Raw genomic sequence first — 19,401 nt, 5'->3', positions numbered from 1 at the left:
CTGCTAGGAGAAACCATCTAGCATCTCCTTAGCTGAGGCAAACAAAACCATGAGCTCTCTGCACTCTCCCTTCACCCGCTTGCAGAGCCCAGTGCAGCAGGTGTCTTGCAACGGCGCCCCACAGCTACGCGTTGGGGCCAAGGGATGGACCTGCCAGCCAACAGAGCAGCGTGCCTGCTGGTAGCGTTTCCACAGCTCATTTTTATCATTCACCCAGTTCTCCCATTCTCTGACTCATGCAGAAGGCTTTTCTAGTCAAAAAGCTTCAATGGAAGGTGTTGAGAGCTCGTGAGCTTGTCAGCCTTTCTGTCCCTAAAACGTAGGAATCTTCGAGTATTTACTTAATTCAACAGAGAACATTACCATAGGACTGCTCAATTAGTTTGGCTTTCACAYGCAGGTGAGACTCAAAAGTTGTTTTACATGAATAGTCTGCCGTGGAAGAACAAGGTCTGAACAGAAGGGCTCTAAATAGAATCCTTTTGGGTGGGTGCAAGGAAAAAGGGGGGAGAAATTCCAGAATTTCCTGGTGCAGACGAGGCACCAGGAGAAGGTTGTTATCCAAACCCAGGAGATTGGATGCTATTGTTAGCAGTCCTTTGGGACCGATGTATGCCTTTTCAAAGACATTTCAGCCCCTCCAACAGTTCAAACCAAACTATGTGGGCTTTGGAAGTCTTGACTGCTTTAGTTTTAAAAGTACAAGAAATGAGAGCACTAAGCTGATATTGCCATGTCATATTAAATAGCTGAAATCAGATGATGCTGCAGAACGTACAATCCAGTGAACATGGTTTCATTTCCAGAGCAAGGCATTGCAAGCATCAAGCCCATGGGACACAATAGCGTGGACTTTTGTGGCATAGCTACGTATCTAGGAGGACGAAGAGCCATCTTTCGGGTCCCTGTAACATGAAAGGAAGTGTTTTTGCAGCTTTTGAGATACTCATCCAGTATGAGTAAGGATTTGAGAATTCACAGTGAGTGATGTCAGTGAGTGATTTGCTCAAAGAAAGCATGGGGGAAAAAAAGCCAGATCTGGACATGAAGATTTGTTCCACAAACTGGAAAATATTGCAGAACCGCAAGTTCAGCAGATGATTCCAGAATATAATTAAGATACCTACTTAAATATAGTATCTTATCCTTATTTTTAAGCAGTTGATGAAGAAACAAAAACAACCTTTCAATACTACAAAGAATTCAGAGGATGAATAAGTTTAGGGCTAATCTTGTGTGGAAGAAAGTGCCAAAATGTTAAAAAAATATATAAAAATTACAGACAACATCTCAGGAGATCAGCAGAACAGGTTTCAGCAAGCCAATCCAGACTGCTCTGCCACAAAAATAATGCTGGAGCTTTGTCTCCACTAATAGACATATCCTATTTGAGTGACTTACTTGTTTATACCTTGTCTAATCAATTGAGATGTTATTCAGCTTCAAGATTTAGGAATGAATTCTATTCTTCTCTTTGCGAATTCATTATGGAGAAACAGTCACTAATGCTGATTTAACCCACGCGGCGTTCCTGAGCAGTGTCTTTGGTTCAACACCACCCCTTTTTCACGGCCTTGGCTCCCCGAGCCTCGCTGCACCCTGGTGGTGGGGGAAGCAGGACAGACCAACAGGAGCCAGCATGGCTCTAGCATCGCTCTTCAGAGGAGCGACCACGTAATGTCCCCAAACCTTCGGTGAGGCACAAATGTGGGTACAAAAGCAAATTTCATCAAAGAAACAAATAATAGGAGTTCAGGCCAATAAACCCATCGCACTTATTCACAAAGCATTAGTGATTTGCTGTCACAATCTAGAGATTTGCGCAGCTGCCTATTAATGAGGATTATTAGAATCAGAGCTGAATCTCTAGTTATCACTCATACCCAAATCTTTACAGTGGGAATGTCACAGCACGAAGATACTACCTAATCTCTGGAGCTTTATTCTAATTCAGATTAGTCAAATGTTAACCTCACCTCTAATTTATTCTTTCTAGCTATACCATTGTTAGAGATGAAACAAATTTAGCAAGAGCCTAAATGTGTCTTTTGCTGTGAAAGTTAGATCAAAACATTCAGTTATAACACTTTTTATTTTTATATTTTCCATAAGGTGGGGAGAATTAATGTGAACATCAACAAACATATCTAATAACTCAGATTTGTAGAGCTTCTCGGGGAGTAAATTTTTAAAACAAACAAGAGTAGCTGACAGATTTTCCCAAAATTGACTGCTGTGAGGTTTATTCCTATTGAGCACATCAAGTGAAACCGATCAAAATGGCTGTTTTGCGAGATTCGTGACTGACGGAAACGTTTGCAGATCTTACCCAGAGTAATTTTGCAAATTTCACTATGAGTGAAACTAAATTGTGCATCAGCGTAGGCGGGAGGAAAGCTAAAGGTCAGTGTTTAAATTCGGCAACTTTCTAATCTACGGGGCATCTAGAAGTCAGCCCACCTTGTCCAAGAAACGTGTCAGCAGAGGGGCAGAAAGCAAGCCGCAGGAAGCAGAGCACCTGCGGCGAGAGGCCCCTGGGAAGCGGCCCGTGCTGGCGTCAGGGCCGGGCAGCAGCAGAGCCGCGCAGCCGGGGAGGGAGCCCTCGCCCTCCCTGGCGCAAGGGCGCTTCGCCCCTTCCTCAGCCCGTCTCTTGCCACTCGTCGTCGTCGTCGTCGTCGTGCTCGGGAGCCGAGCTGCGCAGCGAGCAGCTTCCACATCTTAACAGCTGCTTTCGCATTGGCGAGGCTCGGCTGAAACGCTACCTATTACTGTAAACTGTGCAAAGTCAGTAAGGATGGCAGTACTTTGCCCATGATTCAGAAGGACGTTCGTACGCGATATTTACTCGCTGGAGTTTCTTTACAAAACAAGGTTAAGGGAGTAGCACAGAAAGGTAGAGAGTCTCAGCACGGTTAGTTGTCAGAGGCAGTTTTCGGCGTGGGAACGGATGGAGGGCCAGGAAGCGTCGTCACCTCTTGCTTTCCAAGGAGGGTACCTTCATTGATAGAGATGGTTATGAAATTACTGATCAGAAAACGGGGGAGGAGTGCTCGAGTTAGCATAGACACAGTGAGCAGAAATATTACTGCAATGAATTCATTTCAAAAAGAAACAACTGCTTTGAAGGGAAAGAACTGAGGGGTGTCTGTTGCATGAGCTTTAGGACATGTTTCAGTAAAACAGTGATAGAGGAACAATTTAATAAGCTGAGCATAATGGGATAAAGATAACAATGGATATTTAAAACTCAGACAGCAAGTATCACACAAGATGAATGTGAGCGATGGAGGATCTCTCAGTGCTGCATTGCCATGCTTAGTAACATTTAAAAAATAAAGTGATTGAATAAGAATAGAGCTGATGTACCAAAACAGAGAGAAAAAGGTGCTAGAGCTTCTGAAGGGAGAAACCACACTGGGATACTGTGTGGAGGATGCTGTGTAGCATAGGGGGTGGCACATCACAAAAACAAACAAACAAGCAATCCCCCCAAACAGGATTATACAGCAGTTAGAGGAACTGAGGAGAAGTTAGAGGACCTACAATAAATCTACACTATGTACAGTTCAGAGAAGATGGTAAGTAGTGGGCAGAAACTAACAGAATTTTGAGCGTTACAATTCTAACAGCACAATATAGTTTAAAAAGGCCAAACATTTAAAAGAGAAATGCAAAACCACCATGCAGGAGCATGGGAACACCTAACTGTGCTTGGATGTCCTCCCCCGCGGCCAGCAGTGGCCCATGCAGGCCACAAAGTCACTCCTGCGCTTCGGCCGCCACAGGGAGCACTGTGGCACCAGGAACTTCAGTACCCACCAAACCTGTGCATTGCCTGCGAACTCACCGGTTGCCTCTTGTTTTTTTGTTAGCCATCACCTGATCAAGGATTTCAGATCAGCTCTACCTGGTATTCCTGCTTGTACCATGTCATTCAGCAAAATCTGTAGGTTTCTGTTCATTTTTAATAGCCATCTGCAGTCCTCATCAATACTGCCTGCAGAACCGGTACTAGCTGGGTTTCATGAGCTCTTGCATGTAGGGAGGAAAAGGCTTCATCAAAAACAGAATGACACCCCCCCCCCAAAAAAAAAAAGAACAAAAACAAAAAAGCCCTAACAGATAAGCTCTGCTATGGTACTATACAATGGTGATGGTACTGGAAAACCGTATAGGCTAGGAACTGTGCAAAGCAGGCACTGTATTATAAAAAGCACCTTCCTAAAGCACCCAACAACCAACGGGTAGAAAGGTGCTCCTTCCAGTGTAGGAAGCAGCTAAAAAATGTGCCTGCAAAGGAAGTGCATGAAGCTTTGTCTCTTGGGCTGCTGAAGGTTCTGGAGCTCTCTTCACCATGTCAAAATGTTTCCAGAGAGACAGCAGGCAGGGAACCGTTCCACATTCATAACTTAGGACCACATCCGAAGCAGGTACAGCAGCATCCTTGGACAGTCAGAACAGTTCATTTGCCTGCAGATGGGGTCTGGCCTCTTCCTTCTTTGCTCTGCCACAAAACCATGACTTTACAGTGCATCAAAGAAGCCTTAAGAAAGTCTCCAAGAGGCATCCATCCTGATTTTACCTTGTCATCACAACATGATCCACTACTACAGGAAGTAAATACCCAGTTGATATAATTTTAGGGTATCATCTTCTTATCCTGCACATGGCTGCAAGCCACGCGATATTATTTCACTATTCAGGGGAGTGGAGAAGACACAACACGCAGAGAACGCTTTTTGTCTTCCGTAAGTCCAGTTTCTCAGTGCAACTGCTGCAGTTGTATTTCAGCTCCCGCCGAAAAGAGAAGACCAAATGATACGATTACAGACCTTCTCCGAGTCCACCAAACTCCTCAAGCACAGAAGATACACCAGAGCATTCACTGATTTATCTGTAGCAAACAGCAGCAGCTGGGAACATACTCAGGCAAACCTCCACCTATTTCCTCCTCTATAGTAACTTGGAGGAATTTTTTTTCCACTCTACAGTTTTCTGTGGTTTGTGTTAGCACTGCTAAATATATAGCGACCCAGTACTTACCACCGTAAGTAGCTCTGAAACCTGCATGATTTTTACTACTTCCCTCTAGGAATTTTATAGATCAAACCAGATTGTTCCAACTCCAGCGTATCTCTGCTACCTCAGAGGTCCATTGCATTCCTCCCCCTCGCTTGCAACCACTATAATTTGATTAACAAGAAATGCTCAGTCATAAAATAGCCTGAAGAACAACACTGTGCTTTTGCAGAAGTAGGGACTTGACTGTTTTGGATAAAAGAACTTCCCATTTTCACACCAGCTTTAGTAAGAGAAAATCATAATCTTTCAGTTCCATCTGTATCCTTCTGAAAAGAAAGTTTGCATGCGCCTGTATAAAATTCATTAAAATCAACTGCAGACTCTTTACACACTCTCTCTTGTGTGAGAGCCAGCTAACCACCGCGTAGGAGGCTTATCCTTTGCTCAGCCCCAAAGTTTACCATCCTGGTTTGCACTAGGTATGCTCTATGCAAACAAGAAATATTGAACTCTGCACAAAGGTGGCTGGCTGAAATTCCCAAACTTGAGTTACCCGGAGGTTGCACAAGGTCACCAAAAGGACCTTCCGGCTTCAAGCTCCAATGGGCCTGTGTACTAAGCAGTGGTTATATGGTGTTCCCAAACTGGCACGTACAAATATGTTAGCTAACACAAGCTAGTGATCAGCAAATTTAACAGCTCCACACATGTTGCCTAGGAAAGCTCATAGCCTTTGTCTAGTCCACAGGAAAAAAAAAAATCTGTGTTTCTGAACTTGTGTTTTGGGATAGCAAGTTAGCTCTGTTAGCACAGGTGGGACCAGTCTTTTAAAAAAAAAGACCCATACTTTAGCTGATCCAAGTAGGTTCTCAGTTTTCCCAGACACCCTTCCACAGTGGCTGAAAAGGGCATGTTTTTCCAGTCATGTTAGTTCCGCGCAGGCAAGGCAGAAGCAGGTCTAACCCTTATTAGAAAGCTTGTTATGAGGCTAGGATGCCTGACACCAGGTTAGCTGACCATGAAGGGCCTAGGTTTCCTATATGCTTTGCCTTGGCCAGTTAGGCAGATATTAAAGGCAGAGCACATATACCCATTAGAGTCTCCAGACAAATACAGAAACTTCTAACCACTAAGACCTCTTTCCTAGCACAGAAAAGTCCTCTTTCCTAAAGCAAAAGCAACATAAAGGATGTGGTTATGTGGCGGTTAAATATAGTGGGCAGTTATATGGCAGTTTTAGAGCCCTGTTGGATAGGGGTTCAATAACGAGATGATGTTGATGAAAACATACTTTTGCTGTCTGTGCTGTACCTGGAAGGCAGGAGTGGCATTTGAATTCAGAGCTTCCCTAGCTGAAAGCATTGCCAGGGATACACACAGCAGCAGCTTTGTGCCAGTATCTGGATCCTGCTGGAAAAACGTTTCAGAGTTGGCCAGATTTGCAAAACAACAGAGCCGCAAACTCTGGGATGAGCTGGTGTGAAATGGAGATGCCCCAGGCATTAGCTCCCAAAGCAGCAGTTCTGGCATTTAGCCGTGAAAGCCAGCAACTGCACATCCCATTTGGCAAATGCCTACTGTAGCTTGTGCAAACATGAAAAACATGTTAGCCTCATAGACATAGCTGCATGTGAAAAAGACTCACAGGCAAAGAGCTTTTGATGCAGCAGTTTTTAAGTTGTCATTAATTACAGAGACATTTATTCTGCCTCCATTATATCCAGAGCTCATATTACAAGAGATAATTGCTTCTGAAGTGCATTTAGACTGTAAAATTGTTATATTAAAAAGCAATGCGCTAATAAAATGCTTATTCTGGGTACTCTGTACATTAGTCACTCCTTTTTGAAATAAGGAATTACTGTGTACACAGGGCTGACGCTGTAGAAAATTTCTAGAAAGGGATTTAGTAACTGGTTCCCAAGGAGTTGTGATGATTTTCTGTTTTCTGCTGTGACCTTCCTACCGTTTCACCAGTTGAGTCTTCTCTAAACAGTATGACTAGATTGCATTCATGCTGCACTGCAGGAGAAAGATAAGTAGCTGCTTAGGTTAATAAGAACTGAAACACATGAGGTTTTCTATTGACATAGAAGATTTTCTTTATCACCTTTTTCCAGGTGAGAAGAACCTCCCTAGGAACATGACTCATATTGCAAGCAAAGAGGAGTGGTTTATGGTCTGTAGTCCCTGGGAAAATAACAATGACCCCACCATTCATAGGTTTTTCTATCATGAAATAAAGCAGAAACACGAAATCCCCACTCCCCTGTTTCTTAAAACAGCTCAAATGTGGAATCAGAACTCAGCTGAGCCCTCGCTTGCACCTGGGCCTCAAATCCTGCAATGCGTGAAAGCAAATAGCACTTAAGCTGGAAAAGGAGGAGAAAGAGAAGCATTTATGCAACCTCTAAGGAATGTTACTGTGATAAAATTAATCAGTTGTACCCCTCTCCATGTCTGCAGGAGGAGTATTTAAAAAGGAGCTCAGAAAAGCTGTAATGAAAGACGTTGGGAGTAGGAAACATGCCGCATATATGATAAGAACAGGGAGTAGACACAAACCAAAACCCCATCCAATCTTCCGTTTTCCTTGAACCAGAACTAAACCAGGTGCTATTGTTTTAATATCTTTTTGAACTCATACTAGCACTGAACAAATATGTACTGTTAAATACCACGGTGTAATTATAAAACTGGCACCTCCTACAAGGAGCAACTTCAACGCACAGGCCACCTCCCAGCACAGCCGCCTCCACCACTCCTTGCTCCGCTGCTGCTCCGTGCTTGCCATCCGCCTTACACATCAATGCCACATCCCCCGGACACATGGGGGCACGGACCTGGCCAGGGTGGGATCACTTGAGAGCCAGCTGACCCAAAACCTTCCCTGGAAATGTATTCCGCTTGGACTCTGTCCTTGGTTGAGAATGGGCGCAACAGGTTTTGGTGGTGGGGAGGATCTTATAAGCAGCCCAAGTGAAGCTCCCACAGCAGCCGTCGATGCTTCCTGGGATAGGTTACGGAGTACGCTCCGTGAGGAACACAGTGCTAAACACAGCAACCAATTGCTGCTTCATGAGCAAGACTTCATCTGGCAGAAAGGATTCCTCCACCAACCTCATGGGCATCAACACTCAAGCTGCAGGAAGCCACTGGGAGGGAGAGGGGGGTGAGAAAACAAAACAAAACAAAACAAAACAATCCTACAAGATTGTCAGAGTCTGAACAAAATGATGTTTTTTCACACAAAGACAGGAAGATGACCAGACCTGAGAGAATCTTTTCAAGGTGACAAATGCAAAGGAATAAAATATATTTATTGCACATGCTTCCTATGGAAAATAAATGTATTTCTACAGGAATAAAATGTTTTTGCAAGTGATTCCTATAGGAAAGCATACACACAGTAACTTGTTACAGATAGCATGATTTACTGAAGGAAAAAGGTTTAAAGGGGAAAAATTTTCTAGGAGATCTTGTATCAGAAAGATGGAGTACCTTTTTGCATTCGGAAAACAAATGCTGAGGATGCTGAAGATGAGACTAAAACACTTTTGCTAGTATTTGTTATGTAGTCAGTTATGGCTTGAAAAATCTCAATTCTTGCAGGTTAAAATGGAATTGAAGGACAAAATATGCAGAAAGCATTGCACAAAAATGTCAATGCCTGCATGAAGACACATGCATACTAGACTGAATATTTTAAAAATACCTGGTGTTGTTTGAAAAAAGAAATTTCCAGCTCATTTATGTTAACGATGACAAAAGGGAAGGCAAGAATACATAGTTACATGCTGTCACTGCTACTTCTCTGCGTTCCAGTGATACTTCCCTCTCGCTGCTGTTCAACAGCTGGTTTGTTCAAAGGCAAGAGGTGTGTACTGCACTCTTTCCCAGAGGCCTTTTTCGGTTTGGCTTTTTTTTTTTTGCTCCTTCATATTCTTGATTTTCAAACTTCTAAAACAAAGCTTCCAATGGAAGTTTTAGAAGTGCACACAGAATTTATACGAAAATACACATATTTCATTCACTGTTCAAAGATCTGAAAGAGCCAAAGTTTGAGTTTGCTTCACGAGAACCCTTCAGCGGTGAGGGCTGTGCAGAAGAGATGAAGCTATGCCTCCACTCTATGTGCCGGTGCCCGAGACGCTGGCGCAGCTTCGCTGCGCTCCCTCTGAAGATTTTGCCTCCCGCCAGCATGTGACACAAACTGGCAAAGCTCGTTCCCAGGCTGCGCTCAAGTCGTAGGCTAAAATAACAGCACCCGGGCCTGAAAAACCAGAAACCTCATTATTGGAATGACGCAATTAAAACGATAGGGTGATTGAGAGTACAACTGGTGAACAATGAGGCAAGAAGGACGCCTGGAGTCCGTCGGAGGGCTACCAGCGGCTTCCGCGAGGCACCTGTGGTGTTGGGCGATAAGGACATCCAAATATAGCACTCGATGTACGGCATGAACCCAGCACATGGTGCTGCTAATGACGGGTGCTTGAGTACATGCTTGGCATGGGGACAGAGTAATTAAAGGCAGTTACAAATGCGTGCTAAGTGCACGAGAGGAGATCACAACTCACGAGACACGATGCAAGGTGTGAGGGCTCGCTCCAGGGCYGGTCGCAAGGAGGAGCACTCCGGCTCCTCGGGCGGCCGCTTTCTCTCCTCCAGGAGGCGTCCCAGTTTCTGGACGTAATGCAACGCCCAGCGGACGGACGGAATCACGGGCTGCCAAGCCGGGAGGTGTAGGGCATTCACCCGAGCCAGGGGAGCAAAGTTCACATCTTTGCCCTGATTAGCAGGTGCCTGCGCAAAGCAGGACGCCTCCGCACGCAGGTCGCGTGGGGAGATCGAGTCCGCCAGCAGCACAGGCAGAGGAGGCAGCTGCACCTTGATCCGTTTTCCCTTTCTTTCCCTTTTTCACGATAAGCTTTGAAGTGCAGCAGTTTGTCCTGCTGCAGAGAGGAACATTATCTGAAAGCTGGGGGAAAAAAAAAACACGCTGAATGCAAACAGCAAGTATTTTAGAGTATTTATATTCCAGTACTGAAAACTTATGAGATACAAAAAAAGCTCAGCAACTTGTGTTTCAGAAATGGAGCCTAAAATGTTTTTCAGTATCAATAGAATTGAGTAAGAAGGAAAAAGCTTGTGGAGACATGGTTATTTTTAAAACGCAATATTTAAGCATGCCACTGTTCTGTCTGACTGAAGGGTTAAAACACCTTTTTGAGAGGAGGAAGGTTAACAATGTATATTAGAAATGATGATTACTATGGCAGAGAAATCAGGGCAAGTATTTTTATTCGTGCCCACATTCTGGCAATGACAATTTGCGTTTCCAGCGCCTGTGGGACCCCGCTGAAGAGCTATAAGCGGCGTTATCAGCCCTGGCTGGGCGAGGCCATGCTGCTAACTCAGCGGTGGCACGCTGGCAGGGCGGCAGTGCAAGGAGAGCCCAAGCGGGAAACAGCAAAGAGCCACTTCACAGCAGACACCCTTGTGTGCTACTCTCCCTGCTCCGGGGTGGTTATCGGCACACTAAAGTCGATGGGTTTACATCAGAGATGAATTTAGTCTATTATCTGCCGAACTTCTCAATGACCTTGTTGTTGCTGTCGCTCCGCTGCCACTTGAAGACACGCACGGCATATGGGATGTACTGAACGCACAAATCCTCCAATTACTCACCAAGCGCTGAGAAGCTTGTAGGTGGCTCAGCAGTCGAGCAGCCAGCGCTCGCAGCTCACGCTTACTAGCAGAGCGGCACGTACGAGACCACAGTGTACTCGAGAAATTTGTAGATAAAGTAATTAGCGTGGATTGAGAGCACTGAAGCGTTTCGGATTTTTCCATAGGTCTTTCACTAAATGCATACAAGGGCCTGAGTCCACAGTAGCTAATTCTGAGTGTGTTTATAATATCAGGCTTCCTGCTCTTTAAGGCAGGGCCCATCTCTTCCCGAGTGCTTATATAGCAACAGCAGACTCCAGACACATGTGGGCTCCCAAGACTCCAGCTATGGTAATGGCAATAAATCAGTTCATAAAACACAAGACTGCCTCATCAGAGGAGGCTTTGAATAGATGTTTTATTTAGTTGGAGGTTAATATATTGTATTGATAAAAAATGTGCAAACCAAAGCTTATTTAGATTTCAGGTTGACAAATCACCTTTGGTAATATATACAAAGAGTGATATAGTGGGTGACAGAAGCCATGTCAGAGAATTATTTAGCAAGTCCTGAGGGGAAAAGAGATCATATGAGCAACTGGGAAAGTGTCATAGGAAAGCAAGGGGAACATCCTGCAATATAGGTTATGACAGCTGGGACTGAGTATATTATTTCAGATCTGCTTAAATTGGCTCAAGACAGCTTTGCCTCAGACTGAACTAGAAAAATAAATTGGGTAGGAGCTGCTTCCCCAGCTCAGAAGAGGGTGGGAAAAGCCAGGTGGCTTGGGATGTGCAGAAGGTATTTTGGGAGTTACGGATTAAAAGAAGAGAGAATTCTTGCTACTGTGTCATATTGTGGGGACAGTTGCCATAGTACCATTTGCTGCTAAGAATAGATTTTTATAACCCAGAGGCAGGTCAAAATATTTGTAAGAGGTAGGATTTTTCAGGACCAATTCAAACAAAACGCACTACCCTGCACACAACTGACGAGAAGCACGAGACGCAACTCGCGTGTGCCAGCCCCAAACCAGAATTAGCTGGGGTAATTTTGACACAGCCATATGGTGTTAGACATTAGGCTCTGCAAAAGTCAAAGTAGGTGCCATGGCCAAACTGCCCCTTTCGGGCGCAGAAATAACTCACCCCAAAACAGAGCTGTGGAGGTAACTAGAAGCAGGTTGCCTCACTGAGCACACGTCATGCATTTGCGCACCATGGGAGCTGCTCTTGCTCCCCCAGCAATTATCGGGTAGAGTTACAGAGATGTCGATCAGCACAAAACCATTCCCCACGCTGCGGTGAAGTGGGACCTGATCAGGGAAGACCCTGCTAATACTTCTGCCTCTGCAATGAGCTGGGCCCACCTTCGCTGGCTCGCCTATGCTTGGTGGCACAGCCTGGACCACGGGGACAATTTTGYGCAAGTGCTGGGCCTCACTTCGAGTGAAATTCAGGCAGTGCTTCAGGAATGAAATAACTAAAGATGATGATGACAGACTGCATAGAGATGACCTCTTTGTGCCACTTAGGACACTTCTGACACTAGACAGTGTTCACTAATGAGAATTGCAGTGTCATCCCTCCTCATACATTTGATTAAATCCAAGTGACTTACTACGGGGACAGACAGGTAACCTGTGGACAGAGGATGCTGGCTCCTTCCTACCACTTCTGGGGGATTATTGTGTTTTAAGAAAGTATCAGACAATGGGGGAACAGAGCGAGGAAGAAGGAAAGGTAACCACAACAATCTGTCATCTTCAGGGGATATCAGTTAACCACCCTGACTCTCTGGAAAAATGCTGATCCAGTTTCTGCCTTTTAGCACTACTGCAGGGCCAGCAAGTTGTTCAGTGCAGGGTATCTGCTAACTGACTATTCACCACGCTCACCAAGAAGATCAGCATTTTGAAACTTGGATATATAAAATAGGAGATGTACAGGAGTCTTAATACTGACCAAAAAAAAAAGGGCAATTTTTAAGAGTCCCCAACGCAACAATACCTTCCTCATTGCTTTCTCACATGCTTGAGCTACATGCACAGCTTCCCACAATGTTGGCATGATCAAAACCTTTCTCTGCTTCCTCACTGTGACATTCACATGCAGAAGTTTGCTGACCGTACACATTTATTCCATGAACATCTGCACACTGCCTTCGCTTTCTATTTCTGTTCCACCCACACCTTCATAATCTTGGACTCAGTTTAACCTCTTCATTTTAGAGATGGACTTAAACTGAGCTGCAATACCAGCCATCTATGCGTATAAAGAATTTCCTGTAAAGACATATAAGAGAAGCTAAGGTGGGATGTGAACAAGCCGTTAAGCATTTGTGACTTAGTGCTAGTCACACTGGAGTGAATGGTTCTCAGGAGGAAATCTGAATATGCCACTGGCAACAGAAAACGCAGCATGCCTTCCTCTTGCCACAGCCTAATTTATCAGTCCGACAAACAAGTACGACTCCACTTGTGCTGACAGGTAACTAGGATGCTTCTGATGGCACAGCTCAAAAATAGAAGCCAGCAAGCAGAGGCAACGCRGGGATTTCTCGTTGTCTGGAATGCCCCATAACAAGTTCATCTTTGAAGTCCCGTAGGAGGAGTGTGAAGAAACATGAATCCCCTCAGCAGATGAAGCTTTTTCAACTGTGCCTTCAGTATGAATGCTTAGCAAGATGGGGGCAAGCGTACAGGAAGAGGGTAGAAGTAGAAAATTAGAAGATTAGTAGGAATAGTACGAACCCAGTTGGGTCTATTCTCCCCTTGTGTTGTATTTGGGCCAAAACCACTGTGTTCTCTGGAGCACACACTCGTAGGAGAGAGGCACGTAGGCAGGAAGGGGACACCTGCTACTGGAAACACATGCGTAATTTATAAGTGAGAAATCGCTGTTTCAGCTGTGAGCGAGATAGGGTCAGGAACCTGGAAAGACACACACCGGCTACGAGTGGGCTGCGTTATTTGTAGTACTTCCTGCACACAAGTATAGATGTCGCGAACGCACAACGCAACTTACGGCACTACAACGCTTCGGTACAATGGCAGGCAGCACACCCACACCGTGCCGGTCACACCGTGCAAAACCTCCCCAGCTCCCGGCTCCAAGGGCAGCTCGAACACAAGGGTGCCCTGGAGGCTGCAGCCGAGCCGCCAGTCCAGCCCCTCCGAATCCTGTGGGAGCCTCCGGACCCCCTCCCTCCCCAGGGCACGCGTGGCTGCTGGGGATGCGCGTGCGCCCACAGACATGGGGATGTGAGAAATGGCCCGGAGGAGACTGGGAAACAAAACAGAAGGCAGCGTTACCAAACCTCCTGAGAAGGCTGGTTTTCAGGTAAGGTTAGCTTAGTCCATCAATGCCCCGTTTCAGAGTATTTTAATAGCTTGAGGCACTGATTTCAAGTACAGATTGATCCTAAACCTGCAGCCATTCTGCACAAGCAGCTTTCTCAAGTAATTGCCTTGTCTTTCCAAGGAACAGGAGACTTGTGGCATCTACTCCTCTTCCCCAGCAGGCTGTGAGAGTACCTGCCCTCAGCGCTGGGGCAGGACAGCAGGCAGGAATGGCCCCAGCCCCAGCCCTTCTGGCAGGGGCCCCCTAACAGACAACTGGGGAGCCTCTTCTGCACTCTTTTGGTTGGTGGGCTCCATCTCTGGGCTTTTTGCTTCCCAGCTGGTAGCTCTAATCTAGATTAGTAGTAATATTTATCTATATGACTAAGGTACTGTGAAATTTAACGTTCACTTTGCAGGAAGTTTAATGATAACACTACAAATCATCAGTGTATATATATATTTTGAGTCATTGTCTCTATAGAAATGAAAGGATTTGGTTCATAACAAGAAGGAGGAACTTCTCTTTCCTGACGTCTGAGATAAACTGAAAAAGAAAGAAACCAACACCCTCTCACTCCACTGCAAAATCTTCTGAAACACTTTCCTTCCCCCTTACTGGGATGCCATACTTCCTACCTCTTCAATCTTTGCCACTGATTCCTCATCCAGTTTTCTTCCCCCCCCCTTATGTTGCTTGTTGCTTTCCCTTCTAGCTTTCCTACCCCTTCACTTTCAAGCTCTTTCTCCACTACTCAGAAACGTCAAAAGATAACAGCTCCAGCCCTGTTAGCTGTCACTGACTCTTTTTCCAGTCACCTGTCCCAGTTTCTGTGTACACATCAGATTGCACGAGTACTGAGGGGGGAACTAATCTTGGAGATAGCAATGGTGGAAGCAATTGGATGTGGAGCCATTCTCCTGGGAGAGCAGAATGGTGTGACGTATGTACAGAATATATATCAATGCTGGCAAGAAGAAGAGAGGAAAAAAACACCTATTGTTTTCCTTTCGTAGTCTGGGCTCTCCCAGTGATATATTTGCTCCCTGCATTTTTTCTTCTTGAAACTATGCAATTCACAAGAAGTCTCCTCATATAAGAGATCAGTGAGAAAATAACTGTTTGCACAAGTCAGACATTGGCATAAGATGCTGTACACTGGAAAAAAACATCTGGGTCTTCATAACCTATTGGTTAAATTACATCAAGATGCAGGGACAGTCACTTTTCTGTTTTAGCATCATTGGAACATAGCTGGTACAGACAAAATGTCACGCAGTTTTATAAAACTAGCATCACTGTTTACAAAACAGTGCTCAGAGCAACAAGCAGGCATGGCCCATACGAGGAGTTACTGGTATTATTTTTTCTGTACTAAAGCAAATATATCAAACATCAGCGGCTAGTGCTTGCTGCCTTGTCTGTGCAAGTCAACTTAAAAAAAAATTTCCAAAAGTCATCTTTGTGAAAGAGCACCTTGTGTACACCTTCCCTGAAGGACTCTTCACAAACCCTGTCTTCTTGAAATCTTAAACTGCGACGCGACTCCTGCAAGTATGAAACCAAAACACCAGGAAGATAAATGTTTAATAGCCATAAGCAACACCAAAGCTGTCTCTCTTCAGCTTTGGATGGAAGTACATTTTGACCTCGTGACTAGAGCTTGGTGAAACCATTTTTCAAATTCTCAGCAAACAGAGACTGAGAATTCAAACAAACTGCAAGTTTGGGAAGCCATTTTGGCCCCTCCTCAATAGAAGTGTCAGAACAGGCACTTTTTAAACAGAGAAATTTCGTTTTGAAATGCAGTGTTTCAGTTGTCTTTAAAAAAAAAAAAAAAAAAAAGTTTTGATGTTTTTGCCCAGATTTGGCTGACCTAGCTTCCACCTAAGCACCCAAGGCCCTCCAAAAGCCAAACTCAGCCAGAAGGAAAGCCCGGCACTGGGATGGGTCATGATGGCTGGCTGAGCCGCGGGAGCTGGTTCCACTGGTGCTCTGCTCGGACACATGTRGGACAGAAACAAGGACAGACAGGGAGGCAGGACCTTGCTGTCCAGGTCAAAGCCAATCTGGGTTAGCAAATATATTTCTCAAATCCCACATGGTCTTGGTTTTGTGCCTTTCCAAAAGGCACAGGAGGACTGCCAGAGCACAATACAAAACCTGTCTGCCAAAACTGGCATTTCGGATCAAAAGCGTATGTCTTAAAGTTTTTATTCTATCAAAAAAGAAAAGAAAAAAATCATAAAAACAAACAAGAAAACACAAACTTCTGCTTCAGCTGAGTTTTCCCCATGTCTTTTTGGGCTGGCCATTGGAGGCAGTGCTATTGATGTGCTCTGCTCCTGACACCCTTGCACAAGGACGGAGGTTTCCAGCCTCTCCTCCCACCGTCACTCACTACCGAGGGTCATGTGAGCCACTGGCCTGGCTCAACCTGACACGGGAGGTAGTTTTAACCCTGGTTACCAAAGCCCTGAACAGAGCCTTAAATACAAGGTGGGTGGGAGGCAGGGAAGGTAGTATGATAAGACAAAAAGCCTAGAATATAACTACTACTTGAGAAATTCTAGGAATACATGCATGAAAAGGTAGCAGAGAACAGGATCCTTTTCAGAGCATCCTACAGCGTGGCTTTGAAAGTACAAACAAGATTCTATTAATGCACAGTAGAAATAGCATAGGCACATGTTGTCACATTTTTACTTAGTCAAACAATTAACATCCATAGCATTTTCCATAGTGTCCCTTTCCACAAACTCCAATAACTCATAAAAAGGGAGCTGTGTCTGGATGAGAGGCGCAGGGCGCACACTAGGCTGAGCGGGCTGTCGKTGGCTAGGCTGGCCAGGGAGCGGTGGCAGGGGCTGTGCGCAAGGGGCTTTGAAACAAGGGCAGGATGCTGGCAGCATGCGGCGCCCTGGGCAAACACAGGGTCACGCGCCTGGCGGCGGCTCCCACAACCTTGGACATTAGAACCCAATTTATTGAAGTGGCCAAAAGGTCAGCCCCTAGGCTTATATTTAGAAGGTTTTTTATTTTTATTTATTTATTAAAAAAAAAACCACCACACTTTCCAGTGACCTCCATGTCATGCATCACCTTGATGCCTGCGCAGCCATTCCCCCTTTTGTAGGCTGGCAGCTAGGCACTTCAGAAAGCTGAAATCGCCAGCAGCAATCAGCTGTTGTCCCAGGGAAGGATGGAGCCACCCTGGCTTTGGCCAGACGCTTCCCTGGGCTCCTAGCAGTGAGCACGCTCTCACAGACGCTTTCCAGCCTTTTTGAAATAACCAATATTACTTGTCCTCGCTGCCTTGGCTTAGCAACCTAGTGTTTTAAGACAAGCCGCCTTTTTTGCTGAGTTTTATACGGTAGATACGTTTCTGCTACTTTAAATTGCGTTAAAGAGTACCACTAAAGAGGAAGGGGACTCTCACCAGGTCAGGTGCTTTTGCACGGGCTGCGGCGGACGAGACTCGCGCAGCCTGCCCTGCCCATGCACTCTGCTTGCGACAGCTCAGCACCGTCCAGCTATGGAGGAGCCGCTATTAGCCTAAAGCACAACACTTGCCAGCCCATGGCAGCCAGCTACCAAGCAGGAACAGCACGAGCTCCACGTCCCTCGCCCCGCGCCACAGGACACAGCGTCCAAACCTGCCCAATGCGTGCAACCTCCCTGCTGAAGCCATGAGCCAGGGCGGCAGCTTGTGATACGAAATGCCAAGTACTCTGCTGGAGCTTAAATCGCCCCATCATTAAATCATCTCTCCTTAGCAACTCAGTGATTTCACAGAAGTCCTTAACTGTCCTTTGAAAAGAGTAAAGCACTGATTAATATTAATCATAGTAGGATTAAGCTAGTGCCATAGAGGTGAGAGTTTTGGAGCGCAGATTCCAGCTCCAGGAAAATCCATTACTCCCATGTGCTGCATGATCAATAGTGCTACTTCATGTCCGTGCTCTTCGCAATTGCCATTTAATATCTGTTCATTAAGATATATTAAGTAACCCTGGAACAGCTGTAGTACAAGTTGCAGCGCTTCAGATATGAAGTCTATTACTGCAACTCTTCTGTCTTGATTATCTAGGCTTTTAACACCGGCTCAGCCAATTAATAAAAGGGAAAAGAAGAACATTTGATGTCAGCTTAATGATACCAGTCCATTTTCTCCACCCTCCTGTTACTCCTTTACTTTTTCCTCTCCAACACATGCACAGTTCTTTCATTTGGGAGGAATTAGTTTGTGAACAAAAATGCTACAGTGCAAGAAACCAGTCATGCTGGGTTCTTTTCACTGAAGTCCTTTGCTGTTGCTAGCCATGAAAAACCTCATGCTATGCTATTGTGAGCAACTACAGAACAAAACCCACCTTGCTAGTGCTATTATTTTTTGTCTCATTGCCAACAACCCCCCTGTAGGAAATTAGTCTCTTCCCTGCGGTAAAATGCTCTCTATACCAGTTTCCAGCACTGTAAACAACCTTTTTGAGATGCAGTTCTTAACACAGCTGGTATTACATACAAAAAGTAAGCTCACCTTTTGTAAACACAGTGACTTAAGTAAAACTAAAGTTTTTTTTTCCTCTTTCATATAGATAAAGAAAGCATTGAATGTACCTGCGTGTGCATTCATACCTGTGTAGTTATATTCACATATGCATACGTTTGTTAGGGTTTCAAGACGGTATTTTATGAACTTCTGTAGACTCCTGAGAGAGGGACCAGTGGAAAGGGAACAAATCCTTGCATTGACCTGCTGGAATAGCCCTTCTGTATGCGCGTATGAACTACACATGACCACCTACATGTGAGCGTACTCCTGCTAGCCATGAAATGATGCATCACACTCAGTAACAGGTGCAAATCCCTGCCCAGGAGTAGTCTGCATGCTGGACAGGTTACTAGCTTTAGCATGCTTCACTGTCTTTCATGAGGAAAGGTTTTCTTTCTTTCTTTTTTTTTTTTAATTAATGTACAATCAAGTTCTAGGTAGGAAAAAAAAAAAAGTTTAACTTCAGGTAAAAACTAGCCCGATTTAAGCCCTACTTCCGTTGAATTCCACCCCAGGCAGTTAAACAAATGTGGACGTGCCGTTTGCAAAGCCACAGAGCAGTCATGCTGTCTGAGGTGCAGCAGGGTACCTACGCAGAATAGTGCTAAGCCAAGAGGCAGCAGAACAGGCGTTATAACAGGGAGCAAATAGCAGAGAGCCAGGCGGGCCGAGAGCCGCAGTGCGGCCAGCGTGGCAGGGAGGCTCAGCACCGCAGCAGAATGACTTTTCCCGTTTGCCTTTTGGGTAGTTTTGTTAGAGGCCACGCTGGAGCAGCACTTACACAGAGCCCAGGTCTCTGAGAGTGAACA

This window comes from Apteryx rowi, unplaced genomic scaffold, assembly GCF_003343035.1.
Source record: "Apteryx rowi isolate R43461 unplaced genomic scaffold, aptRow1 scaffold_299, whole genome shotgun sequence".
Taxonomy (NCBI): domain Eukaryota; kingdom Metazoa; phylum Chordata; class Aves; order Apterygiformes; family Apterygidae; genus Apteryx; species Apteryx rowi.
Note: the sequence above shows the minus strand (reverse complement) of the source record.